General features: G+C 42.8%; 1 protein-coding gene across 5 annotated transcripts in view; it reads left to right on the top strand.

Annotated features, from left to right (window-relative positions):
• The window catches only part of YPEL2 (yippee like 2), a 63,148-nt gene that overhangs the window by 20,955 nt on the left and 14,385 nt on the right, over positions 1-27,808 (top strand). The window lies entirely within an intron of this gene.

Below are 27,808 nucleotides of genomic sequence, written 5' to 3'. Positions count from 1 at the left end.
AGAACCCTATCTTCCTGGAAAAGCTTTAGCGACTGTTTCCTACAATTGGGTTGGGGGGATTATGAATCAATAAACCCAACATCCCGGTGGGCAGTCCAGGAAGTGGCTCCTTCAAGGCAGTATTTTCAAGGGAACTCCCTCCTGGCCCTAAATTCCCATGGGAGGAGAAGTGGGTTTTACTAGGCTGCACAAAAAAGAGAAAGATTATGAGGACCTTTTCTCTTTAAAAAGCATCCTTCCTTAGAACTTGGGACTTCATAACAAAAAAAACAAAACAAAACAAAAAACAACTTTATACATACCTAGACTAAATAAAAAATAGTGTTCTTGATCTGCTTTCAAGAGCTGTTAGAAAAGGTGGCATCATTTTCTCAGCCTCTGGCTTGGTACTACCAGCCAGAGAGGTATGAAAGATCAGTAGTTCTAGAACAGTCCTATCCGGCTGGCTGATTTGATAGGAAGTAAAGGAGGCTGTTTGAATAACTATGTCTGTGGTTGTGGGGCTTCTCAAATCAGAACTGAGGACAGAAGTCCTCCTCTTATGTCCATTCCAAGATCTAGGGTTACCACAGAGCTTGAACCCTAGAGCCCTCAGAATCTTAGCCTCTGGACCACTTTCACTTCTCTAGGTTTCTGCTAATTACTCTCTTTTATGCCATTTATGTTCCAGCCACCCTATAGCTTCCTTCTCTGTCGGCCTCATCTTGTCTCAGGTTCTTCTTGAATCTTTTGGGAGCGCCTTAAGTCTGGAATTTGTTGGTTTTTTTTTTTTAATTTTTATTTATGATAGTCACAGAGAGAGAGAGAGAGAGAGAGGCAGAGACACAGGCAGAGGAAGAAGCAGGCTCCATGCACCGGGAGCCCGACATGGGATTCGATCCCGGGTCTCCAGGATCGCGCCCTGGGCCAAAGGCAGGCGCCAAACCGCTGCACCACCCAGGGATCCCAAGTCTGGAATTTGGATGTGGGGAGGCTGTGTCAGTGAGGGAAGAGAAGAGTCAGTCCCCCTTGCCTTGGAAGGGGGCCGGCAAGCTTGCAGGGAAAATGTAAGCTGTCCTATTTCTGGAACTCTCCAGAGAAAATAGAAGCCAAGACATCTTTTTAATACCAGGAGAAAGTGCTATGTATCATAAGAAACTGAGGTAACAATAAAATAAATGTATTTTAGCACCTTCTATGTACTAAAAACTGCTAGTTGACACTTTAAACTGTTATCTCACTTAACCCTCATAAGAAAACTTTAAGGGAGGTGATGTTAATCTTATTTTATGGATGGAGAAGTTGAGACTCCTACAGGCTGTCCAAGAATGCAAATTAGAGGCCCAAAGAAGAGAGAGCAGTTACTTTGAGCACCTTCAGGAAGGATTTCTGGAAAAGGTGGTGTTTAAGCTGGGCCTTGTTAGATGGACAGAACATGTGGAGATGGTAGTGGCCTTCTACACTGAGATTTGAGATTTGAAGCTGGTATTCCGGGCCTCGGACAATCTGGCCTTTTTTGAATGAAGTTTCTTGCCAGTTCCTTGCTTTATGTTCCAACCACTTGGAACTAAACAACGTCCCTGAATATGCAGATGGAGGTATTTTAGGCCTCTGCACTTCAGCCAACAGCAGCCGTTTTCCTTCACCTCTTTCCTCTCTCCCAGGAGCCTTTGTATGTTCTCTCTCACCTGGGACCTTGTCTACTAGTTTTGCGTCTCTGGGTCAGAACCTGACCCATGGCAAGAGCTCAGGAAATTATCAAATAAACAGATGGGTGGAGCTTGAGCCTTGGGAGAAGACAAGTGATGAGCAAAAAAAGTCTTTGTTGGCCTCATGTCCTCCTTCCTGCCCCTTCTGGGGCAGAAAGGCTCATTCACAAGTCCAAGCCAAAGTCAGCACAGGCTTCAGTTTCATTGGCTACAACCGGCACACAGATGGGGTGCATTAGAGCTTGATGATTTAAAGAGTTGGGTTAAATGCCTGGCTGTGGGGAGGGAATGAGAGAACTGTGGCTGGCATCGCACAAAGATTCCTTTATTTCACTCCACAGCCACCCCCAGCGTTAAATAATCTATAGATTCTTATGCAGGTCCCCTTAACGGAAAGATTGTTGCCCCAGCCCCCTCCTTGAAAAATAGGCCTTTCTTTTCATTTTGTTTCTCTCTCCCATTTAAGAAAGTTCAGGGATAGAATGTTTCTCCTGTTCTCCCCTCCTGACACAATCTCCTATGCGGTTTTAGAATCTGCCCAGTGGGAGTTAGAAGCTGGAAAGCAGATAACTGGAGCAGCAGTGTAATTAAATGATACTTTGTACTTGTAACAGAGCCTTTCATCTGGAAGCTTGACATTCCGTTGTTTGGTTTAAAAAAAAAAAAAAAAAAGTGTGTCTGACTTCATTATGGAGATGGCAACACAAAGGTCCAGAGAGCTAAAACTCTATTCGGCTAGTAGAGAACTGGGAACAAAATCAGGACTTTGGGCTCCCATGGAAATGTGTGATTGTAATGTTTTGAACTATTAGGATCTATCCTAATAGGGTGCAAAGAATCCTCCACTAGTTTTTCTGCCTTCCCAGCTTGCTATAAGCCCCAGAGGCCTCATTGCTTGGAATCAACTGTCCAACCTCAAGTCTCAGTTTCTCACTAAAAAAATGAGTGAAGTAATATTTGCTGCTGTATGTAATGCCTAGTAGCTAGCACTCACTGTGTGCTTACTATGTGCCATCTCCATAACAGTCCTATGAGGTAGGCATACCTTATTTGAAGGTAGAGTGAGGAGGTTTACCTCACTGGGTTTTTATGAGACTGGATGAGATCATGGGTGTGTGGGTGGTTGGCAAATCACAAAGCTCCTATGCAGATAGAAAGTAGTCCCTTTGCTTGTCTTGGTTTGCTGTCCAAAGGAGGTTTGGAGGGGGTGGAGGGGATTGTTCTTGCCTGATACCAAGCAAATTTGGTCTAGCCAAGATAGTTTCACTTTAGAATGTAGAGGCCAGGAGTTGGATTTCTCAAAAGGCCATAGAAGCAAAGTTGTATGTGTCTGCAAAAAGGTAACAGAGCATTTTCTCTGTAGGATGGGGATAGGGGGCCTTTTTGAGTTGATGATGGAACTATCTAGGGAATGTGCTGAGACATCCTACATTTTCTTTCTTAGGGGGGTGTTGTGGTCTAAATACTGGAGTGTTTGCAGGCAGAGGTATTTTAAGTTGGCATGAGGAATTGCTCATATTGTTTTTTCTCACTTAATGGTGCAAGCCCCATTATGAAAATATACTTGGGTTATAAAATAATAATAGTTTCAGTTGGACCAGCTAGTTGCCCCAAGCAAGAAAAATCTAATGTTCATTTCAGTGGGAACTGGCTGTTAAAGAAAGCTGGATCATCATAAGCTTTTCTGTGAAAATTTTCTGTCTGTGATCCTTCCTTTGCTTCCCTCCTGCTGACCCCATCACCCTTTGATGGCTTTGTGAAATAGGCTATTTGGGAATGGTGAATTGGATTAATCTCTCACAAACTCACTTTGGGAATGGTGGCTTCATTCCAAGACACAGTTTGCTCTAGTGTTCTAGGTGCAGTGGTGTCCAGTCCAGAGGTGAGGCAGAAATCTCTTCACCATCCAAAGCTATATAAATTACTATATCAAATATTCAAGTCAGATTATCGCCTGGTGACAAGTACAGAATTCCCAGAACTATGGGTCATCTAGTCTAGCCTCTTTTCCTGAGGAAAGAGGCCACAGACAATTCAGTGACTGGCCTGAGGTTCCACAGCCTTAATGCCAGACATCTCTATCTCACACCCCCTCAGCTGTGCTCTGTGTGAGGAGCACTGGCTGTTTATCAAGCCCTGGGCCTCCCTCTGAGGTTGGGCACTTTTAGGAGGACAGTTCTTTTTGTTTCCTCTTGGGTTCCATCGGGTTTACAGTAGTAGCATTTTGGATTTACCTGCCTGCCTAGATGTAAGATGCAGCATTGCTTTGAGAAAAGTGGCAGAGAGGAAGATGTTCTGAAGCCATGTATTGGTCTTCTGGCTACCGAGAAGTCCACCCTGCCTGCTGTTTCCTACCTCTGCTTCTGAGACCTAGTGTTCCACACCAGTGATTCTCAAGAAGACCTATACCCCTAACACAGTGGCCTAGAGGTATTAGACTTGGAGGGGTGCTGGTATGGAGGTACAGAGATCTGTTCCATCCTTTCCATTCTACTTATCGGGGATTTGTTTCTCTTAATTTACACTGTCCACCAGCTTGTCTTTAATGTCTAATAAATATCCTAGAAAATTGATGTAAAGAATACATACAAGAATAGGATTTCTAAAAATCCACTAATTTCTTTTAAGTGTCTTGAAAAATTATAGTGAACTATGGATTGTATGTAGTAGTGTTGATGGCTGCTGTGTCACATCAAGTAGCATAATTCATGAAGAATATGTACAATAAGATATGTCTCTTGAAGATAATTCTGAGCTTTTCTAACTTGCAAAAAATATATGAATTCTAATTTTATTAATTGAAAGATTTTTGGTATCTAGTAGATATGTGAGAATGCCTTTTACAAAAACTATAATTCAATAAAATTAGTATTTCTATTCCAGCAGGAGGAAAAAACCTTAGATTGTATATAAACATATAAATGTCCATATCATAGAAAGTGAAAATTTTGTTTCTACAATACTGGGATCTATAATTGTACCAGAGTGACTGATTTAAGAAAAATGAGGTTGAGAACAACCATGTTGGTAGGACCTACACCATAGTGGGTACCTTTACTTCCTTTGTAATGTTGATAAAACATCATTGAACATTTGTTGATTTCCTAAAGACCATTTCTGAGGTACAGCAAAGGCAGAAATGATAAATTATGAGAAGAGTTCCAGAGTAAGCCAATAAGCTCTGTTTAAAAACACATTCAATTAGTAGGCTCCATGCCCAGTGTGGAGCCCAATGTGGGGCTTGAACTCAGGACCCTGAGATCATGAGATCAAGAGTCGGACATTTAACCTACAGAACCATCCAGGCACCCCCACTTTCAATTTAGCTTTTGTAAAGAAAAGTACGTATTTAATCTAAAGTTACTGACTTCTTTTCCCCAACTATCTGACATTTAAAGCCCTAATCTTCTAATGAAGTATTATTTCTGGAGGAGGGCAAAAATCTGTTGATCCCTCAGGAAGGGGTGACAGGTAAACCAAGTCTATACGGAAAATCTCCAAAGGGATATAGTTAAATAACAGTGTTCCTTGGTGAAAAGAAACCATTTGGAGCTTGTAAGATGTAATATTTTATGCTATCTTCTCTCCATAGGGAGGGAGATTGAATTACTTCAGGTGAGATAAAACATAAATTAGTCTGGGATAATTTGTTTGTATAGCATGATTGCTCAAATAGGGAACCACCTTACCTGGATCCAGAAGCCTCTGACATATGTGGGTAATGGCAGTGGGGACTGTGCCTATACTTGCTGTTTTGTCTCATTGGTTCTGTTCTGTCATTACACATCCACTAAATCTGTACTATGTGTGTATGTAGCACTCTAGTAGTATTAGAATATTACCCTCAGGGGTTTTATCTTCAAGGAACTTGGACTCTAGTTAAGAGATAATAGGTTCATAAGTTATTCTTTTTTGAAGTTTGTATTTCATCTTATGTTTATCTTAGAGCAGTTATCACAGTGTAACAGTGCATGTCTCCATTAGCTTGTGAACTGCTTGAGGAGATAATTGTGATACCATCTTTGTTTCTCTAGCACTCCACACAGCTCCTAAAGACTGGTAGATTTTCAGTAAATATACGAATGAATGACTGTCAGTACTCTGAAATAGAGACAGACATAGATGATCTTAACTTGGGATCCATGGACTGGCTTTAAGGGATCCCTGAAATTGTATGTTTAATTCTGTGTGCATGTCTGTTTTTCAAGGGAGGGTTCCATAGCTTTCTTCAGGTTCTCAAAAGGTTGTTGACAAGACAAAAACAAAAACAAAAACAAAAACAAAAAAAACCCTTAAGGTCCATCTGTCTAGAAATTGAAGTTCTGGGAAGACTTGGTAGAAGAAATGACATTGAGATGTGCTTTGAAGCAAGAATGTAGACACTTGGAAATGGGTGGGGAGGGGCCAGTAAAAAGAGCAGCATGAACAAAGAAGTGGAGGCAGGAAGCATGTGGGGAGCTTTAGGTCAGATACTGAAGAGCTATGAAAAGAGATCCAAGGAGTAGGTTGAAGCCAGATTGTTGGAAGAATAGAAGTCCTGATTTTATACTGCTGGCGTTTGGGTGCCATTGAAACTTTTGAGCAAGTAGTGACACGACCAGAGCTTTGCAGATGTTGTGGTGTGGTAGGTGAACTGCTAAAGAGGAGTTTGGAGATGGAGGAACTAGTGTGTATGCATTGCAGTGGTCTCTGGCTGTTTGGGGCACATGATGGTTATTCAGTGAAGATTTGTTGAGCATTGCTTGAGAAAGAAATACAAGCGTTCTAGGATTTTAAAAAACCTGCCATTTATAGTCACAAATAAGAGGGATTAAGTTCAGGAAGTCACACTCTTTGGATGGGAGGCAGACCTGTCCCATCGTCATGTCTGCTCCCTCTGAAAATGATATAGACACAAGTAGAATTGCTTACCGATTTATTATCAAAGGAGCTGCTAGGGACTAAGTCTGGTGAATCATCTGTGTTTTTTGCTGCGGACTGCAGGCAGCTGGAACATGAATCTGCTCAGATGTGATCCTTTCTATGTGGTTGCTTTAAATACCAAAAGGAAATGTTGACTTGAGCTATGAGGCGTACCCTGAAAACTCTGTGGTTTGCAAATGCCTGTAAGGTTCCAATCCTAAGATTGGTTTGTACATTAATGCCTTGGCATTCAGTAAGGATGCCGATGATTGCAAGCTTGTGTACTTAGTCAAAATCCAAAGAAACTCTTTTCAACAGAATGCCTTCTCTGGGAAACAAGAAGTAGGTGCAGGACCCTACCCCTATGTTTTTATTTGAATGCTGGCACTCGGTCTGTCTCTGGAATAGTAAAGCTGCACCATTGCTGGTTCTGCTGTTTTCTTTTTGGGGCCTGAACAGAATCCACCGTCATATTCTGATTGTTCAGTTTTTTTTTTTTTTTTTTTTTTTTTAATTTCAAACAACATGCCAGGCTTTATGCTGGGTACTGGGGATAGGGATGAAGTCAGTGTGATTCCTGTACTTAGCCTATTATCTTTAGGGTACAAAGGAATGTGAGGCTCACTGTGGAGGGCAGAAGAATGTTTACATATGTGGTTGTGTTGTTGCCCTAAAAAACACAGGATGAAAAATGTACATTGCTGCTTAACTACTATTTATTGAACATATACTATGTTCCAGGGACTCCTTTAGACATTTTTCTTATTACTCCATCCCTTACTTTACAACAGCCCTTCACGGTGGGAATTAGGTGACTTGCCTAAGGACATAGGTTACCAAGAAGCTGTGTGTTGTGAGATCTAGATAGGTCTGTGCCCTCTTTACCATAGCTTGATAGTCATGGCCTTGGGTAGCTTTTTGGCATCAATTATTTTTCTTCTTTTTTTTTTTTTTCTTCTTCTTCTTCTTCTTCTTTTTTTTTTCTTCTTCTTTTTCTTCTTCTTCTTCTTCCTCCTCCTCTTCCCCCTCCCCCTCCTTTTTTTTGTTTTTTTGTTTTTAGGATTTATTTATTTGAGAAAGGGAGAGAGCACTCGTGCGTGCACACCCAGAGTGGGGAGGGGCAGAGGGAGAGGGAGAGAGAATCCAAGCAGACTTTGTGCTCAGCACAGAACCTGATACAAAACTTGATCTCAGGAGCATGAGATCATGACCTGAGTAGAAACCAAGAGTTGGACACTTAACTGACTGCACTACCCAGGTGCCTCAACATCACCTATTTTCTGGTCTCTCAGTAGTGTTGGTGGTAAACCCTACTCTACTGTGTTTCCCCTCCTGCCATTTCCCTTGCCTGAAGAGTCCTTCCTTCTCCCTCTTTCTTTCTTTTTTTTTTCTCTCTCTCTCATTCCTTCCTTCCTTCTCTTCTTTCCCTTCCTTCCCTTCCTTTTTCACTTTCTACCCATTCCTGAAGACTAGTTTAAGTATTTTCTAGGATGTCTTGCTGGACTAGAGGATCCTTTCCCTATGTTGAACTCCTAAGTTCACTGCAATTAATAATGACTGTCTTATAATAATATGGTCTGTGTTATTGTGGTTATATGCACTTTTTACATATAATTGTCTTCCTAATAAGACTCTAAATGACCTAGAGTCAAAGGCTCTTCAGAACGTTAGAGCTAGAGAGGCCTTTGAACCTGGATTTTTTATTTCAGCTCCTCATTTTATAGATTAGGAAACCAAAGCCCAGAGAAACTGAGTACTTCTTGACTTTGTACTTTGCCACCTCCTCTCTGCCACACCACCTACAGCCATGTACATAACTGGTGCTTGTAAATGCTAGAGGAAGGCCTGGAGGAGAAGGCTGACAGGAGCAAAGCAAAAGTATCAAGCTGTATGATCTTGGGCAAGACTGTTCCCTTTGGCCTTCTATTTTCTTCAGTCATCCAAATGAGGCATTAGATGAGACTGTCATTAAAGTGTCCCTCCCCTCCTCCCCCCATCTTCTGATTCTAATATATAGCAGCAACAGATGATACAAGGCAACGTAACTTAGTGGTTAACAATATTAATCTCTGAGCCAGACTGCCTGGGTTCAAAGCCTGACTTCACATAGTAGTTATGCAAAGCAAGTCACCTCTTTGTGTCTTAATGCTGTCATTGGGAAAATGAGAATAATATTAATATTAGATACCTAAAATATTTCTTTTTTTAAAAGATTTTATTTATTTATTCATGAGACACACACACATACACACACACACACAGGCAGAGACACAGGCAGAGGGAGAAGCAGGCTCCATGCAGGGAGCCCGACGTGGGACTCGATCCCGGGTCTCCAGGATCATACTCCGGGCTGAAGGCGGTGCCAAACCTCTGGGCCATCAGGGCTGCCCTAGATACCTAAGATATTTCTGAGGAAATTAGGGGAGGTCATCAATATAAAGTATTTCTCACAGTGCTTGACGTAATAGGAAATGCTCCATAAAGATTGGTAGTTGTTACCTTTGTATATTCACTAAGTAAAACTAAAGTGGCAAACATAACCAGATGCTGGCACCCCTAACTGTCCTGGTATATTGGCCCTTCCTTCTTTCTGAGTCTCAGCTATTACCTATTGGCTATACCCTTGCCAGTGGTCTTCTGAGACCTCTATAATCGCCGAATTTCTTGTTCCTTGTAATTCCGAAGGGATGAGCAGGTCTCTGAAGATAAATAACAGCAGCAGCCTCTACTCTCTGACAGCGGTGGGGTTTGGCTTCCCTGCAGGCAGCCATGAGGGCACTCTAGAATTTAAATGGAAAAAACTGCCTCTGCCCCTTTCCCTTCTAGTCTGTCAGGTGGTGATTTTTCCTCCGACTCACACTGCAACCAGTCTGAGACCTTAAACTGCTGTAACAGCAGCCTGGATTTGACTTCATAGCCAAGAATTGCTTGTCAGTTTGGTTCACCCTGTGATGCTTCCTGATATGGATGGAGTAAGGTTCTTTGAAAGAAGCCATTTTCATTATTTTTAAAAAACAAGGCCCTAAAAGAATCTCTGATATCTTTGTTTCCAAAGCAGTGGGCCAGCTCCTGAGGGGAGGGTTTGACCTGGTGACCCAGAGTATTGTCTCTGGGGTCAGGGCTTCCAAGCCAAGGAGAGCTTTAGCTCTCTGCTTCCCTCCCCTCCCTTGCCTGTTGCTAGTGTCTGGACTGTGACTCAGGGGCAGAAGGGGGAGGAGAGGAAAAGAGGAGGAGACAGCTCCACCAGCTGCTGCTAAAAACAACAACATCTAATCAGTCCATGAACTCCCTCCCCTCCAGACCACAGTGATGTCAAGAGGCGGAACAGATGGCACTGGCTCTCCCCTCCTCCTTAACACCTTTGGGCCTTTGAAAGGACAACTTACATTGTCAAAACGAAAATAATTTAGTCTGGGGGACCAGGAGACTCCTTTTCCTCCCTGTTAGGGCTGGTCCCACCAATAGCATTTGCTTTAACTTTAACTCTCCAACAGATTGATGAGGGGATAGAAAAATTTTTCCTTGCCAAAACAAAAGATCCCAGAATGAAACTCCCTGCACTAAATCCTACCATTTATTCCTCTCTCTTTCTCTCTCTGTCTCTTTCTTTTCATGTATTCAACATTTAGTAAACTCCTCTTACATGTTAGATATTGGGAATATAGTTGCAAACAGATGTATGCTTTGTCCTCACCCAGCTTGTGCCCAGTACCTTTTGGTCACTGGAAAGCCCATCATCTGCAGAAGCAGCTGGTGGCAGAAGTAGGGATTCCCATCCTGAACTTGGTACCCAGGGTTGTCTGGGGCAGCTGAGAAACCAGCATTTCCATATTGCTTTCCATCCAATTTGCCTGATTTCATGAGGATGCCCACCTACGCACAGCTCTTTCCCTGACTGTCCCAGTCCTCCATTGCAGTGTCAGCCTCGGCTCTCCCAGCCCAGTAAAAACTGCCAGCTAGGCTCTTGAAGTTTGAGGTGGCCAGTGGATTAGACCCCCTGTTCTCTGATGTGGCTTTGGAGGAATGTCTGTTCTCAGGAACAGACCTTCAACCATTGGGTGGTAGTTGTTTTGTTTACTTCTGAAAACTGTACAGTTCTACCCTAAGTCCCTCCCCCTTTAGATGCAGAATGTTCCAAATGACAGGTAGAGCTCTGGAGAGCCCTTTAAAGTTTTCCCTAGACAAATTTACCCAGGCAACCAAAGGAGAGAGGAAGCAGGAGAAACCAGACTTACTGGAGCTTGTTAAGCTCCAAGTCCCCATATTTCTTGATCCTCACTTCAGCAGGAGAAAGAAAAGGCAAAGTATATTTGTGGGGGAGGAAAGCTCCTCCCTGTCTGTCTCCTTCTCTGTAAAAACAACAGGCCAGTCTGCCCTGGGCACTGTGGGGGCAGGTGCTGGGTAAATACACAAGGAAGGAAAGCCGATAAGATAAGGTCTGACAAATCTAGGTCACCAGGCTGCTGCCAGGCACCTGTGTGACTGGTCACCTTGAAGCTGACAGGAGGGAGGATGGACTTTTGTTCGGGGCACAGGCTGACTTCCCATGCCTTTGTTTGTTTATTTAATAAACATTTGTTGAACACCATTATATGCCAGGCTATATGCTAGGTATTTCAGGCCCCTGTATGTCTCTGTCAGGCAAAATCTCCTTCTGGATCCCAGTCCTGTAAACAGTGCTAAAAAAAAAGAAATGACATCATGCAAAATCCAGTCGGTCCACTAACTTCCAGGGTGGGGGCAACTAGTCTCTTGGTAGAAGGGAGGGCTCTTTGGAGTCCTTATTCCGTCTTTCTTCAGCTAAACCAAGGGTCAGGCAAAATTTTCTGTGAAGGCTGGATAGTAAATATTTTAGGCTTTGCCGGCCATGTGGTCTCAACTGCCCAACTCTGCAGCCATAGAGAATATATAAACAAATGAGAAGGGCTGTGTTCCAGTTAAATACTTATGAAGCAGGTGAGAGGCTCAATTTGTCCCTTGTGCATCATTAGCTGATTCCTAGGCTATAAAACAAGAATTAGTGTTGTGAAGCGAATGTTGGAGAAATGGGTTTATGTGATTTCAGGAGGACTCTAAAACCAACATGGTGGTTACATTTGGTACGGATAATGTAGGAGCTGATGCAGTGTGCTCATTGACTAGTCCTGTTTGATATTCTGTGGTGTCAGCTACACAGGCCAAACTTTAGCCTCAGCCATCAAGCACCCCCAGATTTCCACTGAAGGTTACAGAGTGACTAAGCCAGACAGTGCACAAAGTTTTACACAATCTCATCACTCTCATGGGAAAACAATGTGGGGCCCTGCAGACACAGAGTCCGTGGCATCATTTTAAAAGCCCTGAATGCAGGGTTAAGACGCCTCTGCTCTAGACCTGGCTTTGCCACTAACCAGTGTGACACTGAGTAAATCATGTAACCTCTCTGACCATTCAGCATATATCGAATACTACTGTATGAGGCATTGGGGAAACAGCAGTGGACACATGAAAATGTTTGCCCTTAAATAACTTATGGTCTAGTGGGGAAGACAAATGGATAAATTATTATGAGATGTAGTGAAACACAGTCTTTGAGGAGGTGATTGTTCAGGATGCTATAGGGGCAAAGAGCAGGATGAGTTTTTTCTAAGAGAATGGGAAAGGGAGAGAGGTTCATTCTGAGCAGAGGCAGAGAAATGCCCTAGAGGAGATCATGCCTAAGGAATCACAGAAAGAGATGGAGAGGGTGAGAGGGGGAAGCAGGAGGTCAAAAAGAGTGCATTGCACTAGGTCCAGAAGGCTCAGCTAAGAAATTTAGATTCAGTTTTGTATGCTCTGGGAAGCCATGAAGAACACTTTTAAGCAAGAGATGTTAATGTTTGATTGAGATTAGAATATTATACCATGGCCTATTTCACAAAATCAACGTATCCAGCTTCTAAAAACTGTATATCCATGAACTTTGTGTGGACAGGGATGTTGATATTGTATAAAGTTAATCAACACCGATAATTAAGCCAGTGCTATAATTCTCTGGTAATGCCTTCAGCTAAACAGCAGCCAGGTCAATCATCAGCAAACACCAAGCACCCATAACTTGGATGGGTTTTCAGAGGAAGGCCTTTCAGAGTTCCCTGCTTTGCTGGGCCAGGTATTCCCTTTTGCTTGGCCCTCTTGGCTGGCTTCTTGAAGCTCACTTAGTCATCATTAGGTGGCAATTGCAACCCCACGTTTATGAGTTTTTCTATTACATTAAAGTGAGAACTGAGTTGCAGAATTCACATGGCTTTTGGTGTAGTCATGGGGCTTGGGACAGTGAAAAGTGAAGGGAAGAAGTAGATGGCTTCTGCACTCTTCCCAAGAGTTCCCACTCTTCCCACTACTATGTCTGAACGTAGTGGAAGCCAGCCTTAGAAAATGGGGATTCTTGGCAGAGATTCTCAAATCTACAACACATCAGAATAATCTGAGACAAAAAAAGCCTATCTTCAGGACCTACCTCCATAAATTCCTATTCTGTAGCTCTAAATGTGACTGGGAATGAAAGCCGTGCCAGGGGAAGGAAATAAGTCACTTTAGCCGCAGGATTTAAGGAGGCATCCACTCTTAGGGCTGTACAGGTGCAGGGGCAGCACCTCCTAGCGAGGCCCTCCTTAAATGCCATGTGCTAGCTTCCTGGCTTGCCTCACCCAAGTCCCAGCTTCCTCAGCACTTTGAAAGTAGCCAGGGCTTGCTGGCCCTACTGTTCCCTGTATGCCTTCTAGCCTTTTCCACTCCCTGAAGGTACAAAAGGGTTTTTTTGTTGTTGTTGTTGTCATTGTTTTAGATTTATTTATTTGAAAGATAGCACAAGTGAGATGGGGTAGGAGAGACCAGAGAGAGAGAGTCTCAAGCAGATTCCCTGCCAAGTCCTGAACCATACACCCTAATTGGGCCACCGAGCTACCTAGGCACCCCACAAAGGGTGGTTTTGACTAACATTTGTTTGAGAAAAGAAAGAGTTCTTTGGAGACCTTCTTCTAATAATGATGATAATAGTCCTCATTTTACTGAGTGCTAACTATATACCAGCACAAGTGCTGGGCACTATTTGTGTGACTCACATCTTTTGTCCTACCGACCAAGGGAGAAATGTACTACCATTGTTATCAGTTGGGGATGAAGAAAACGAGGCTTAGCCAAATTGAATTGGCCAAAGGGACTCAGTTAGGAAATGGTAGAACCAGAATTGGAATTCAGTTTGTGACCTCCAGTTCATACCCCTAAATGCTATGCCACTCTATTTCTTGTTTTTTTTTTTTTTTTTTTTTTTTTAAGGATGTTATTTATTTATTCATGAGAGACACAGAGAGAGGCAGAGACATAGGCAGAGAGAGAAGTAGGCTCCCTGCAGCAGCCCAATGTAGGACTCAATCCCAGGACCCTGAGCAGATGCTCAACCACTGAGCCACCCAGGTGCTCCTCTTGTTCTAAATTAGTAGGCTGGGCTGGGTTTCTCTGCTGTCTTGGCGCTTCCCAGGCTGTCTGCCTGGCTCTGAAATCTTTAGGTAACCCCCTGGGGTCTTGAACTTGCACCAAACATGGTACCCTATGGTCTATGTTTTCTTGTTTTTTAAAAAATAGGGTTTTTTGACCCATAGAGCCTTGGCAGACAGGGGAAGGGTTGAAGGAAGAGCATAGGTGATTCTCAGCAGAGGCAGAATAAGTTATTCTTAAGCTGTTTACTAATTAGCTCCTTTTGCTCCTGAAACCAGAAAGAAGAGGAACTCAAGAGTCAGCAGGGCTCGGAAGCCCTAATTAATTTGTGGTCCAACTGGGTCAGGGAGAGTGACCCTATGCAGTGGCTTTTTTTTTTTTTTTTTTTTTTTAATTCCCCTCAGGGACATGTGTGCCTCAGCTCACTAGAGCAGAGTTCCACAGCACTGAGGGGAGGGATTCCACTCTGGGAGTTAGATCTCCTGTGAAACACATGTCTGCCTATTCAGTCCCTTCCTCCCTAACCTTCTGGCTGGGTTCCTGCTGGTGTTAAGTTGCCCCAAATACTCAGTCTCTTATTTCACATCGTCAGGCAAAGATCCCACAGCCAAGGTGCCCTTTCAGCTTAGCTTTCCCATTGGCTGCTGCTCTCTGACAGATAAGCTCCTCAGAGAGGGAGGAGGGAAGATGGAGAGGTGGGTAAAAACTGGAGCAGACCCCTTTGTCCCTTTGTCATGCGGTGCAATGGGTCCTGCAGCTCCCCAGGATTGTATTTGACGGGGCAGGCTCTGGGGTGGTGGCTAAACTTCCAGCCCTTCTTTTATTGACAGATGGAACCTCACTTGGCTGAGGCACTATTATACATATGTTTAGACTTTACCTTAGGGTCGAAATTGGAGGCTGAAAAATTTTAACTGTCAAGAGACAAGGAAACTTTGTTCAATGTGTGGGCTGGGAAGAATGCAGGGGCTCCTGAGCCAGGCTCTGTTTCTGCATAATCTGCTATGGCTGTGCCTGACTCCCTGTCTGTCCAAACCTTGAAATGTTTCATTCCTTGGGCTGGGTGGAATGGAGACATGAATGCTACTGCTAGTCAGGAGGGGGAAGAAGCCAGTGGACAAAATGTTCCTGTGCCTGGATGACCAGCCACAGCACAGGCTGAGTCCCTAGGAATTGAGATGAAACCTTGCCTCTTTCTTTAGCCAACCCATATCTTGAGTAACAGATGAGTTACTGCCAGATGAACTGGTTTTAATTTACCTTTTTGAAGAGATAGATACACTTAAAAATGAGCATGGGGTTTGCAGGGTTAGCTTGCCTGTCTCACTGCTGTGTGGAATGAACATGTACTCCTGGATTTACACATCTTCTCTCTTCCCTGTCATTTGCAACCAAAACAAGTCCCTGGAATCTAGTTATAGAAATTATCATGTTATGTGGAGTTAGTTGACATTTCAGTCAGGAAATTTCCTCAAGACAAGGTTCTCAACCATGGCCTCTAAACACAACCTTGAAGGTAGGTGCTATCATGATAGAACCCAAGAACTGGGCATGTATGTATAAGTTGGTCTTGAGTATCCAGAGACCATTTTAAATGTGTACAGAAAGGTAGCAATTAAATGTTTGTCTTGGAATAAGCCTGGCCTCTGCATTCTCCCAGGAGCCCTCTCCTAGGGAAGATGATTAAAAATAGATCTGAGTAGCACTTCCTGCTTGGCAGATGGCTGATAGCAAATGCTAGGGCTTGCAGCTGACCTTTCCTTTCTGAAATCTGCTCTATGTTTCCATGATGCTAATTGAGTCCCTCTCCAGACCTAATCAAAGAGCTGGCTGCAAAAAAAACAAGGTTTGCTGTCCTGGCTGGGCTCAGTTCATGGAGCAACTTGAAAGTGCTGGAATTTGCATGGAAACACCCACTCTGTGGTCCAACTGGCTGGTCCTTGTTTAAAAACTAACAAGTTCTGCTTTCAGATTTGCTGCCTGGTGCTGTTAAGGATTCCACACCCTCTCCACCCCCATCAATAAGAAAAAAATTAGTGGAAAGAGGAGTGGTAAGAATTCCCTGTGTTAGATGTGTACACAATAGACAATGCTTACACTCATCCAAAAAAGAGGCAGAGATTTCTTGAGATTTGGCTTCCAGGAGTGGTTCTGTCCCTATCAGCTGTTGTATTTCCTCACTTATAAAACACTGATAATACTTGAGACAATGCCCTGAGGTGGTATCCAAATACGGAAAACACAAGATATGGTTGCAAGCATCTGTGGATCGCTGCTGAGTTCTCATGGAGTTATTCACCTCTCCTGGAAGGGAGATGGGGAGGTAGATGGGTCTTGCTGAGACTGTGCTAAGTGCTCTTGTGTCTTCAGTGGCAAAGCACCCCCACTGTATCCACCCTTTGAGAATGTTCTCATCCTCTTCAGTTCCATTCTCAAAAACTCTTAATGTTCATAATGTGTCACAATGATATACATTGTTTGGTACACATTTTTTGTATTTTTGTCCTGTTTTCTAGTTAGCTAGAGATTACAAGCACCTTCAGAACAGAGCTGACTTTCTGTATTGTTCTTGATGCCTGGCAAGGTCTGGGACATAGCTCCTCATTAGATACTTGTTGATTTATAATTATGGAGGTACGGTATTCCTCATTATGATATATCACAAGATTTTAAGTAGACCCTTATTACTTACTATTAATATTTAGATTTCTCCCCAGTTTTTTAAACCATAGACTATATTCATGTGACACAAAACTGTTTTCCTTGGGAAATGATTTTCCAATGCCTGATATTTCACAATGTGCCTGGGGCTTTTGTGTTGGCCAGGGAAGAATGTTGAGCACCAGAATATGTGAAAAGAGTTTAAGTCTCTGTCTTGAGGATGAGAGCCCTAAAATAGGAATTGTTGGATAAGATAGGCCAGCTGATGAACAGAAAAGGCTTTTTATGCAGATAAACAGGAAGTTTAAAAACATGAGAGAAGAGGTCTAACTCTGAGTCAGAAATGCTCATCTAATGTGTGAGACGTTTACTCTCTTGAGAACGTGGACTCACAGAATGTTTACCCTCGGAAGAGACCTTACTCAACCCCCTCATTTCACAGATGATGCAACTCCCAGTTCAGAGGATCAGGATCTTGCCCAAGGACATCATGCAATTGGAAGCAGGCGATCTAGCCTTGCCTGGCAGGGGTGGGAGTGAGTTGGCTGGTTGTTCTGACCCAGTCATGTTCTGTTTCTAGAAGGAGTACCCTGAATCACCGGTGCCCAGCTTTTACACTTTGGCAAGCACCTTATCCTCATTTATAAGAACCCTTGGGCTGTGATTTCATCAGGCCCCACCAGGGCACTTTTAATTAAATAACATTGGCTCTTCCTTCATAACTATTTCTTATAACTCTATCCCTTAATCCAGTCCTTTGGGTTGTGGAGGTATATGAATCTAGGGGTTAAATGTAGATGTATACTACTATGTTCACTGGAAACATCAGGAAAACCTGATGATTGACAGCTGCCACAGTGGCGGGGAACGCATTAGTCAACCTACTGTAGCGTGTGCAACCTGAAGTCCAATTGTTAAGGCCCTGTGCTATGATTAGCATTTCCAGGAGAGCAAAGTGTTGAAGGTGTTAGGGAACACCAAATAAGAAATGAAAAATGAGGTTTAGAAGATAGTGGTAAACTTGGTAAGGGTAAAACCATGCTATATACAGAAATTTGAAGGAACTGGTGGAAGGAAGGGTGCTGCCATTAAAAAATTTTTTATTGTTTATTTGACAGAGCGTGTGCGTAAGCACACAATTAGGGAAAGCTGCAGAGGGAGAGGGAGAAGCGGGCTCCCCGCTGAGCAGGGATTCTGACTTGGGGCTTGATCCCAGGATCCTGGGATCATGACCTGAGCCAACGGCAGATGCCCAACCAGCTGAGCCACCTCAACACCCTAAGTCCTGGCATTTATGAAAGGCTGTTATATGCCAGTGACTTTACTTTCTGCGAGGTGGGTATTGTCATCCTATTTGGCAGATGAGGAACTTGAAACCAGAAAGGTGAACATATCCAAGAACACATGGTAGAGAAAGTGCCACAACTGGGAATTGAATCTAGTTCATACAACTATATAATTCTTCCACTATACCAAGCTACTAAACCGGGAGAAATTCACCCAGTACAAGGAAACCTTGATGTGAGCAACATAACAGCTTGAAAGCTATCACTCGGAGTTTTATTTGGCACCAGAGAAAATAATGATGGGGCATCCAGGAAGCTCTCAGGAGGCGGAGTTCAGCCTATATGAGGAATTTGGTAGCATTGGAGTGACCAGCAGTAGAATGGGCCTCCTGCGGAGGTAGTGAGTTCCCTCTCCCTTAGAAGAGGTTTGGTAGAAATGTGGATAAAAGCCATGTATCAGATGATCTTTGGAGATCCTTCAAATCCCGGTGGCTTATGAAATTAAAACTGGACAAAGTCATATGCATATTGTTCTGAGATCCTCTACTATAACCAAACTATAGTCTACTGCATGAGATTCCTGCAGACTGCAATTAGTTAAGTCTTTCTTTTCTTTTCTTTTCTTTTTTTTAGCTATCTCCCCAAACATTTTTCTGGGTTCTCTGCTCATTCTTTGCCATGGTGCCCAGGTGCCAAAGAAGAGATTTTAAGTGATTTCTTTTAATTTTTTTCCGCTTGTTGTGAAATGAGAATCATTCATTCAGTTGTGAACTGGGAAGGCTGTTTTCAGGCTGGGTTGCAGAGAACATTCCTACGGTGGTCCTCAATCAGCCTTAAACATTGTAGGCTTACAAATTTAATTTTACCTATTCACTCAAGAGTGGCCAAACTCTGGTGAAACAATTCACCTAGCACAGCTCACAGGAATCTAATTGGTAAACCAGGTTTCTAATTCATTAATTTATAGTGGAACAGGTAATCCTGAAAGCTCAGACTGTGTGTTGCCTTCCTTGAAAGTAAACCCACTTGAGTGAGAAAATTAAATTTAGGCAGTTGCTAAATAAATATGGAATCAGAGCAGAGGAAGCTGAATAGCCTAAGAGATTTTCATCAATGCTGACAGCTTGATCCATCCTTCTTCATCAAAGAGACAGAATTTCCAGGTGAACACTCTCTAGAAAAATCTTGGGACTTTGAATCAAAAGCCAAGGATTTGTGTTCTGACCTTGACTTATAAACTATATGAAACTGGGAAAGTCACTGGAACAGCTCTGAGTTTCAGTTTCCTCTGCTGTGTAGAGAATGAATCATTTAATGTATGTGCAAGTGTTTTGTATAGTCTGATGTCCTGTATACATGTCAGTATTAGTCTAATTGTGTTAGGCTCCTTTTAGGGAGTCACTTGGGACAACACCATTGTTTTCCATCTTTATTCTCCCTTAGACTTTGGAGCCTACTGCCTGAGTTGTTGTCATCTGTTTGTTGTTTGACCATGGGCATAACCTTAAGACCCTGGTTTTAATCTCTCTCTGCCTTAATTTTCTCATCTTAATGGGAACAATGATCGTCCTACTTCATCAGATTGTTAGAGGATTAAATTACTTGGTTTATATAAAACAGTTTGAATCTTGCCTGGCATATAGTAAGCAATATTTACATGGTAAGCACTATATACAACTGTACTGTTGTTATCTCAGTTTCCAGTTTAATGAGCCAACTTAATCTCATCTGTAAACTCTCCGATTTCACTATAGTGATTGGTTGTTAAAAATATTTTAAAGGGCACCTGGGTGGCTCAGTCAGTTAAGTGTCCAACTCTTCATTTCAGCTTAGGTCATGATCTTGGGGTTGTGAGATGGACCCCTGCTTCAGGCTTCGTGCTGGGCATAGAGCCTCTTAAGACTCTTCTCTCTCCCTCTGCACCACCTACCCCCCAAATATTTTATTTTTTAAGAGATTTATTTATTTATTCATGAGAGAGAGGCAGAGACATAGGCAGAGAGAGAAGCAGGCTCCCTACAGGGAGCCTGATGTGGGACTCAATCCCCAGACCCAGGATCACGCCCTGAGCCAAAGGGAGATGGCTCAACCGCTGAGCCACCCAGGCATCCTCCCCCCTGCCACCAAATATTTTAAAAGCAACCTCCTCTATAGTGCATGGTTTCAGTTTAGAAGCCTTTTCTGGCCTTTTTTTCTTTTTTTCTTTTTTTTTGGCCTAGATTGGTTGCAGAGGAAGATTTACCTTGAGAGTCTGTAGGTTTTGCCCCCTGACATCAGATATCTTTTGTAGTGTAAAGATGTTTTATCTGCCAGTGTTGAGTTGGCTTTGGAAACAGAACTATAGATTAAAACAGAAATCCATGAAATTGTTATTTGTTCTTTCGTATATTAACTTGTGTTATCTTTTTACTTTTAGCAGTTTGTAGTGAATTATTTTAAAGGTCCGATGGTTTTGAGAGAAATTTGAGTTCCATTATTTCAGCTCCCTTAAAGTTTTAGTTTTATATTTGAACTGCAAAGGGCCCCAGTATTAATCACTGCCTGCCATTACATTCTGATTCTACTACCTCTGCTCTCTTTACTTAGAAGCCAGTCTCCCTGAACAGACCTAGATAGGGTGATCTGTGCAGCTTTCTTATGTAGAGGTTGGGCCTTGTCTGATTATGGGAATCCTCCACCCCTTTTCTTCCTGAAAAATGCCTATTTTCTGTGCCTTTTCAATGGAGAGCAAGGAGTGAATGCAGGATGTTGAGAGCTGGCAGCATTTGTTTTCCCACTGGCTGCATGTTTACATTGGCATCTACTGTCCTAACCCTTTGCCATCAACTAGGGTGTCTTATCTGCTCATGATTCAACAGAGAACAAACCCACGGCCCCAAACCACATCTGAGGCCCTTAGAACAGCTGGGAGAGGTGTGGGAGAGGAGCTGTGGGGATCTGTGGCAGGAGATTTGGAAGAGAGTCTGGGGAAGCTCTGGTAAGACAGTCCAGAGTAGTCTCACAACTCCCATTTTAAATCCGGAAGGACCGTGGTGGTGAAAGGAAACAGACATTTACTAAGTGTTGTTTCATGAGCCAGGACACTGTGCTTTATGTACGGGCATTTGTTTAAACAACATCCCTTTAGAATAGGGCTTTATGGAATAGGTGTTATGTTTCTCTCTTTTGTAGATGGGGCCCTGCAGCTCCGAAGGATGCAGTGACTTGCTTAAGGTGACACAGCTTGTTCCAAAACCTGCATCCTTTACACTGAACATCCAGCAGACATGGTAGTGAGAGGGAACAGACTCTCCAGCCTCTTTCTCTACTCCATCTTCCAGTTTCCTTTCCGTGTCTCTAGTTTAGGTTCATTCCTAAAAGCAGCCTGTTTCATGTAGGTCTACAGGAAGGTGAATTTGAATGGTCTGATCTTTAAGTGACTTAGATCCCAGAATATCCCCTTTAAGCAATAAAATGTGGCACCCAGATTGCTCAGCACCTTTTGTTTTTGCCATTCATTCCTTGCATCATTTGCATCATGTATGCTCCCATGCCCTTGGAATTTTATGACTCCACACAGCAGATATTTCCTCCTTGAGCCAGTCCCTTCCCAACCCCTCCCTTCATCTGGTTAGGGAATATGAGGGTGAACTGGAACCTTCCAAAGCTCAAAGCCAGGGGAGGAGGGCTCTGAGAGGCTATGCTTTTGTCCCAGGCAGCACACGTGGCTTCCTACCCCATCTCAAAGTTTCTAGACAGATAATGTGAAAGCTTTTTGTAAACCATAAACAAGTGTAAAAGACTTTGTTCTTTCCTCATCTTTCTTAGTGACCCATGTCCTCGTGTGGAAGTCCTACAGAGTCAGGAAATCCTTCCCTTATAATTAACCCAGGTCTCTCTTATTTCCATTTATGTCCATTTCCTCCTCCTCCTATTGCAGAGAAAATGGAAGAAATCTCCTTTAATCTTCTTTTCCTCTTAGCTAAAGACTCACTGTCCCTTTAAGTTGCACTTGGGTTCTAATTCTGGAAGTTTTTCATCATTTTCATTGTTCTGTATTATCACCCTTCCCACTTTTTTTTTTTTTAAAGATTTTATTTATTCATTAGAGACACACACACACACAGAGAGAGAGAGAGAGAGAGAGGCAGAGACACAGGCTGAGGGAGAAACAGGCTCCATGCAGAGAGTCTGATATGGGACTCAACAAGATCAGGCTCTGAGCTGAAGGCAGGCGCTAAACTGCTGAGCCACCCAGGCATCCCCTTCCCACTTTCTCCATATGCTTCCTCAAGGGTAAAATCCAAACAGAATCCAGTATTACTTTGCATGGGTTTCAGCCCTTTGGAATGGAGCCTGTGGCTTACCCTGACCCTAAATGGGAAACTCTACTGGGCCTGACCATGGATGGAGAAAAGAATGAGAAAGGAAAAAAGACTGGGCCCTCCCCAGCAGAATGTCAGACCTGCTGAGGCAGGATGTTTAGCCAGCACTCCAAGGACAAGGGTTTTGCTAATCTTCCTTTATATATCTTACTAATACTCCTACTGTCTTCTTGCTGAAATGATGTATAGCATGGTATATGGTGCCTTCAGCAAACACCTGGAGACAGTAGATTTGTGGATGCCAGGAGCTGCAGCAGGGGACATGGAAGGTGACAGTGGCATGAGATTTTGGAGAGTGGAAGTGAATTGGTGATGATGATTGCACAACCTTATGAATATATCAAGAGCCACTGAATTGTATACTTTAAGAGGATGACTTTTATGGTAAAATGTATTACATTTCAGTTAAAAAGAACTCAACTTTACATTTGTACTAAGTTCTTCTATAGCTATCTAATAAGAAATTGTAACAATGATAGAAATATATAAAGCCTTGAAGTGTATGAAGTGCCTTCTTGCATACACAATATCTCATTTATTTCTCATAGAAAGCTGGTATGAGTGTGAGTACTGTTTTATTGTACCCATTTTGCAGATTAGGAAATCAAGTCTGAGAGTAGTTAATTGGCTTGCTCAAGTTAGTAGCATAGCTGGTACATAGCAAAGCCACGACTCAAACTCTGGCAGTTTGCCTCTTTGAAGCCCATGTAATTCACACTGCTTGTGGATGGTAGGTCAGAGAAGCAAGCACTGAGTGCTTTAAAGGATTCACGGTATATGACTGGAAAGGATCATGGGGAGTGTCAGTCTCCTGTCCATTTTTATGGAGACCTTGAGTTGCAAAGAGTAGAACACTTGCCCTTTGTGGTAATAGTAGAGAAAAGGGAAGATCAAAGTCACTAAAGAAAAGGATTTTGAAAATCCAAGTAGATTAGAATCAGCCTTTTCATCTCTTTCTTTTCTAGGCTCCTGAAAAGGTCAAAGAGGAAAGAAGGAACTGACCTTCCTTTTACTCTGGACTTCATTTACCTTGTTTTACTTATTATCTTTAAAACCCCTATAAAATAGGTGTGGTTTCCATCTACAGATGTAAAAGATGTCAAAGCTGAGAGAGGCTGAATATTTTCTCCAAGGTCAAGGAGCTAATAAGTTGTAAACCATGATTTCATCCTGATTTTCTGATACCAAGGCTAGATCATCTTAGTGTATGCAGATAGGCACTGAGCTCCCAGATACTGCAGCCAGATAGGCAGGTGACATCTGTTTTCCTTCTCTCTCTGTTCACCTCTTGAGGCACATGCTTCATTAAAAATGGTTGACCTTTGTTAGGGTGTCTGAGGAACTCAGTCAATTAAGTGTCAGACTCTTGGTTTCAGCTCAGGTCATGATCTTGGGGTTGTGAGATTGAGCCCTGATTTAGGTTCTGTGCTGAGTGTGGAGCCTGGTTGGGATTCTCTCCCTTGCCCTCTGTCTGCCCCCCCCAACCCCCAATCCTTCTGCCTCACCTAAAAAAAAGAAAAAGAAAATGGTTAACCTTCCCAGTGAGAAGAGAGAGTGCAAGTTGGAGAGGTTCTGCTTCATGCTATGCTAGGAGGACTTCTTGCCTGACTCAGCTCAAGGGTGAGGACCTGTACCTTATAACCAGGGGAAGGAACCCATATGCTTGCTCTTGCCACCTCCCCCCAAAAAAGTATTCATTTTCCAGGGTCCTCCTACTTTTTTTTTTTTAAACATTTTTATTTATTTATGATAGTCACAGAGAGAGAGAGAAAGAGGCAGGGACATAGGCAGAGGGAGAAGCAGGCTCCATGCACCGAGAGCCCGACGTGGGATTCGATCCCGGGTCTCCAGGATCGCACCCTGGGCCAAAGGCAGGCGCCAAACCGCTGCGCCACCCAGGGATCCCCTCCTCCTACTTTTAAACAGAATTGCTGCCTTCAGACTTTCAAAGGGGCCAGAAATCAGTGGTTTTGGATACTAAACAGGAAACTCAAAGCCTTTTCCGTTCCTTTGAGCTGGCTGGAAGGGCTGGGCCTGGAACTATTACTTTCCTTTAAAGGACAGAAGAAAAATATTGTGTAATTTAAAAAAAAAAAAAAAACAACAAAAAAAATAAACCCTTTCCTGGAGTCCTGAACACCAGCCTTGGTTGATACACAACATGGAAAAGAGCTGTCTTGTTGCCTGGCAGTAATGACAGCAAACAAATGTGTCTGACAGTCTGTTTGGGATCTCCTGGTCTGAAATTCTGTTTGCTTCATTCTAATTGCTTCCTTAACTTCCTTTCAGTCTCCCCACCTTTGGTACCACCCTCACTCAAGGGAGTGCCAGGCTGTGCCTGGTTATGCCAGGCTGGGCTGGGCCCCACAGGATACAGTGACCCAGCCGGGGCTATTCTTGTCTGTGTCTATTTGCAAGATGCCTGTTGTTTTCAGTGGCTGTTTTTCCCATCATAAATGTTGACTTGGCGGAGGCCCAGAGTGGAAGCCATGGTGGAAGAGCTTTCAGAGTTCTTCCCAGGAAATTCAGCTGGTCCTGAGTGCCAGGCTGAGCAGACAGGTTCATGGTCACCCAGGAGGGTACCTCAGTGGATACTGCCTCCAACACACCCCTTTGCAGAGTGTGGGTATTGGCCAGGGCACTTTTGTAGAACAGGCCTGGAAGAACCATAGTGGCCCTGGGCAGCACCTCTGGGCCTGGCTGGCATTTCTCTTCTCTGCCATGTGTCCTCCCCATCCCCTACTCTCTAGGAATCCTAGGCTATGCCAGACTAGAGGAAATTACTTGTAGGCCCTGTCCTGAAGCAGACAGAAACCCCCAGAGTGGTCTCCAAACCTAAAATCGCATATGCCTATTAGTAAAAAGTTTGAGTATATACTCCTAATATATGGATACTTATATGTGGTATGCACATACTGCTATGTAATATATACATTATAAACATATATTCAAAGAAATTCTTCATTATTTAAAAGGAAGAAAAAAGTTATAAATTGGTTTTCAAATCTTATTGAAGGTATGTGATTTAATATGTTCTTTTAAAAAATTATTGGTCTATCACTTTCTGATATAGTAATTCTAAGGTATGTCCTAATGAGGGTATATTTCAGTACTTTGACAATTTCCCTTGCTGAAAAGCTCTTACAAAGAGAGGTAGGTTCAAATGCAACATTGGCATGTTTGTACTTATGAAAATCATGATCCCCACGATCTAACCCATTTACCCAGTTACACAAAGGTTTCTGCAGAAATTTGCAGTTGCTCTTTGTTTGTTTTTAAGATTGATTGATTGATTGATTTGACAGAGAGAGAACTCAAGCAGAGAGGAGTGGAAGAGGAAGAGAAGCAGACACCCGCCACCCCCTGGCCCCCTGCTGAGCAGGGAGCCTGACATGGGCTGGATCCAGAACTCTGGGATCATGACCTGGGCTGAAGGCAGAGACTTAACCAACTGAGCCACCCAGGCGCCCCTACAGTTGCTCTTTGTTTGGAATACTTTTAAGTAGATTATGAAATTGTTTCCTAATTGTCCAAATACAGCGTACAGATGGGAGGTTGTAGAGATGGCTTATTTTAAACATTTTTATTGGATTTAAAATTTTTTGATTTTATAAAGTAACATTCACTCTTTGATATACAACCCTATGAGTTTTGATAAATACTTGGTTTTATAACTACTGCCATAATGAAAATAACAATTCTGTCTCCCCTGTTATGCCTTGTGGTCAAACTCTCCCCTTAGCAATGACCTTTGTTACCTACTTATCTTAGCCTGATGCATTTCAGATTCATCCATGATGGTATGTGTATCAACAGGTTGTTCCTTTTTTTATTACAGAGTACTGTAATATGTGAGGTATCAGTTTATCTACTCACCAACTGAGAGACATTTAGGCTGTGTCCAGTTTTGGACAATTATGAATAAAGCCGCTCTAAAACCATTGTCCTGCAGGTTTTTACATGAACATAAGTTTTCTTTTAACTTCGATAAATGAAACCATCAACTCTTGTCCAAAGTGGCTGTGCTATTTTGCAATGTATGAGAGAGTTCCAGTTGCTACACATTCTTGACAGCACTTGGTTTTGTCAGCATACAAAAATTCAACCATTTAACCACAACCATAGGTGTGTAGTGGTATCTCACTGTAGTTTCTGTTTGTTTGTTTATTTGTTTGTTTGTTTTACTTATGATGACCCTTTTATTATAAAGGATACAACTCAAACAGGCAAAGGGTAGAGATACATAGAGCAAAGGATGAGAGTAGAGGGGATGGTGGAGATTTCATGCCCTTTCAGGATACATCACTCACTGAACACTTTGAATTTTTAAAAAGTATTTACTTATTTATTTTTAAGATTTTATATATTTATTCATGAGAGACACATACAGAGAGAGGCAGAGACGCAGGCAGAGGGACAAGCAGGCTCCCCCCAAGTAGCCCAATGTGGGACTCGATCCTAGATCCCAGCATCACGCCCGAGCCAGAGGCAGATGCTCAACCGTTGAGCCACTCAAGCGCCCCTTAAAGCTTTTATTTATTCATTTGATAAAGAGAGAGAGCACAAGCAAGGGGGGTGGCAGAGGAAGAGGGAGAAGCAGGCTCCCCACTGAGCATGGAGCCTGATGTGGGGCTTGATCTTAGGCCCCCAGGATCATGAGCTGAAGACAGATACCTAATTGACTGAGCCACCCAGATGCCCTACTCACTGAGCACTTTGATGTGTTCACCAACCTGGAAGTTCTTAGAATGTGATTGTTCCAGATTTTTTAAAACATTTTTATTTAAAGTCAATTAAACATTTGGTGTATGATTAGCTTCAGAGGTAGACTTCAGTGATTCATCAGTCTTATATAAAATTACATCACATGCCCTCCTTAATGTCCATCACCCAGTTACCCCATCCCTCAAGCCCCCCCCCTCCTGCAACCCTCAGTTTTTTTCCTATGATTAAGAGTATCTTGTGGTTTGTCTCCTTCTCTGAGTTCATCTTCGTTTTATTTTTCCCTCCCTTCCCCTATGATCCTCTGTTTTGTTTCTTAAACTACACATATGAATGAGATTGTATGATTGTTGTCTTTCTCTGATTAATTTCTCTTGACATAATACCCTCTAGTTCCATCCATGTTGTTGCAAATGGCAAGATTTCATTGTCTTTGATGGCTGAGTAGTATTCCATTGTATATAGATATACCACATCTTCTTTATCCACTCATCTGTCGATGGACATCTGGGCTCTTTGTGGACATTGCTGTCATAAACATTGGGTGCAGGTGCCCATTTGGGTCACTACACTTGTATCTTTGGGGTACATACCTAGTAGTGCAATTGCTAGTTCATAGGGTAGCTCTATTTTCAACTTTCTGAGGAACGTCCATATTGTTTTCCAGAGTGGCTGCACCAGTTTACACCTGCACCTACTAACAGTGTAAGAGGGTTCTCCTTTCTCCCCA

Source organism: Canis aureus, chromosome 16 (genome assembly GCF_053574225.1).
Source record: "Canis aureus isolate CA01 chromosome 16, VMU_Caureus_v.1.0, whole genome shotgun sequence".
NCBI lineage: Eukaryota > Metazoa > Chordata > Mammalia > Carnivora > Canidae > Canis > Canis aureus.
The sequence above is the reverse complement of the archived record's forward strand: the minus strand, read 5'-3'. Positions and strand labels throughout refer to the sequence as shown.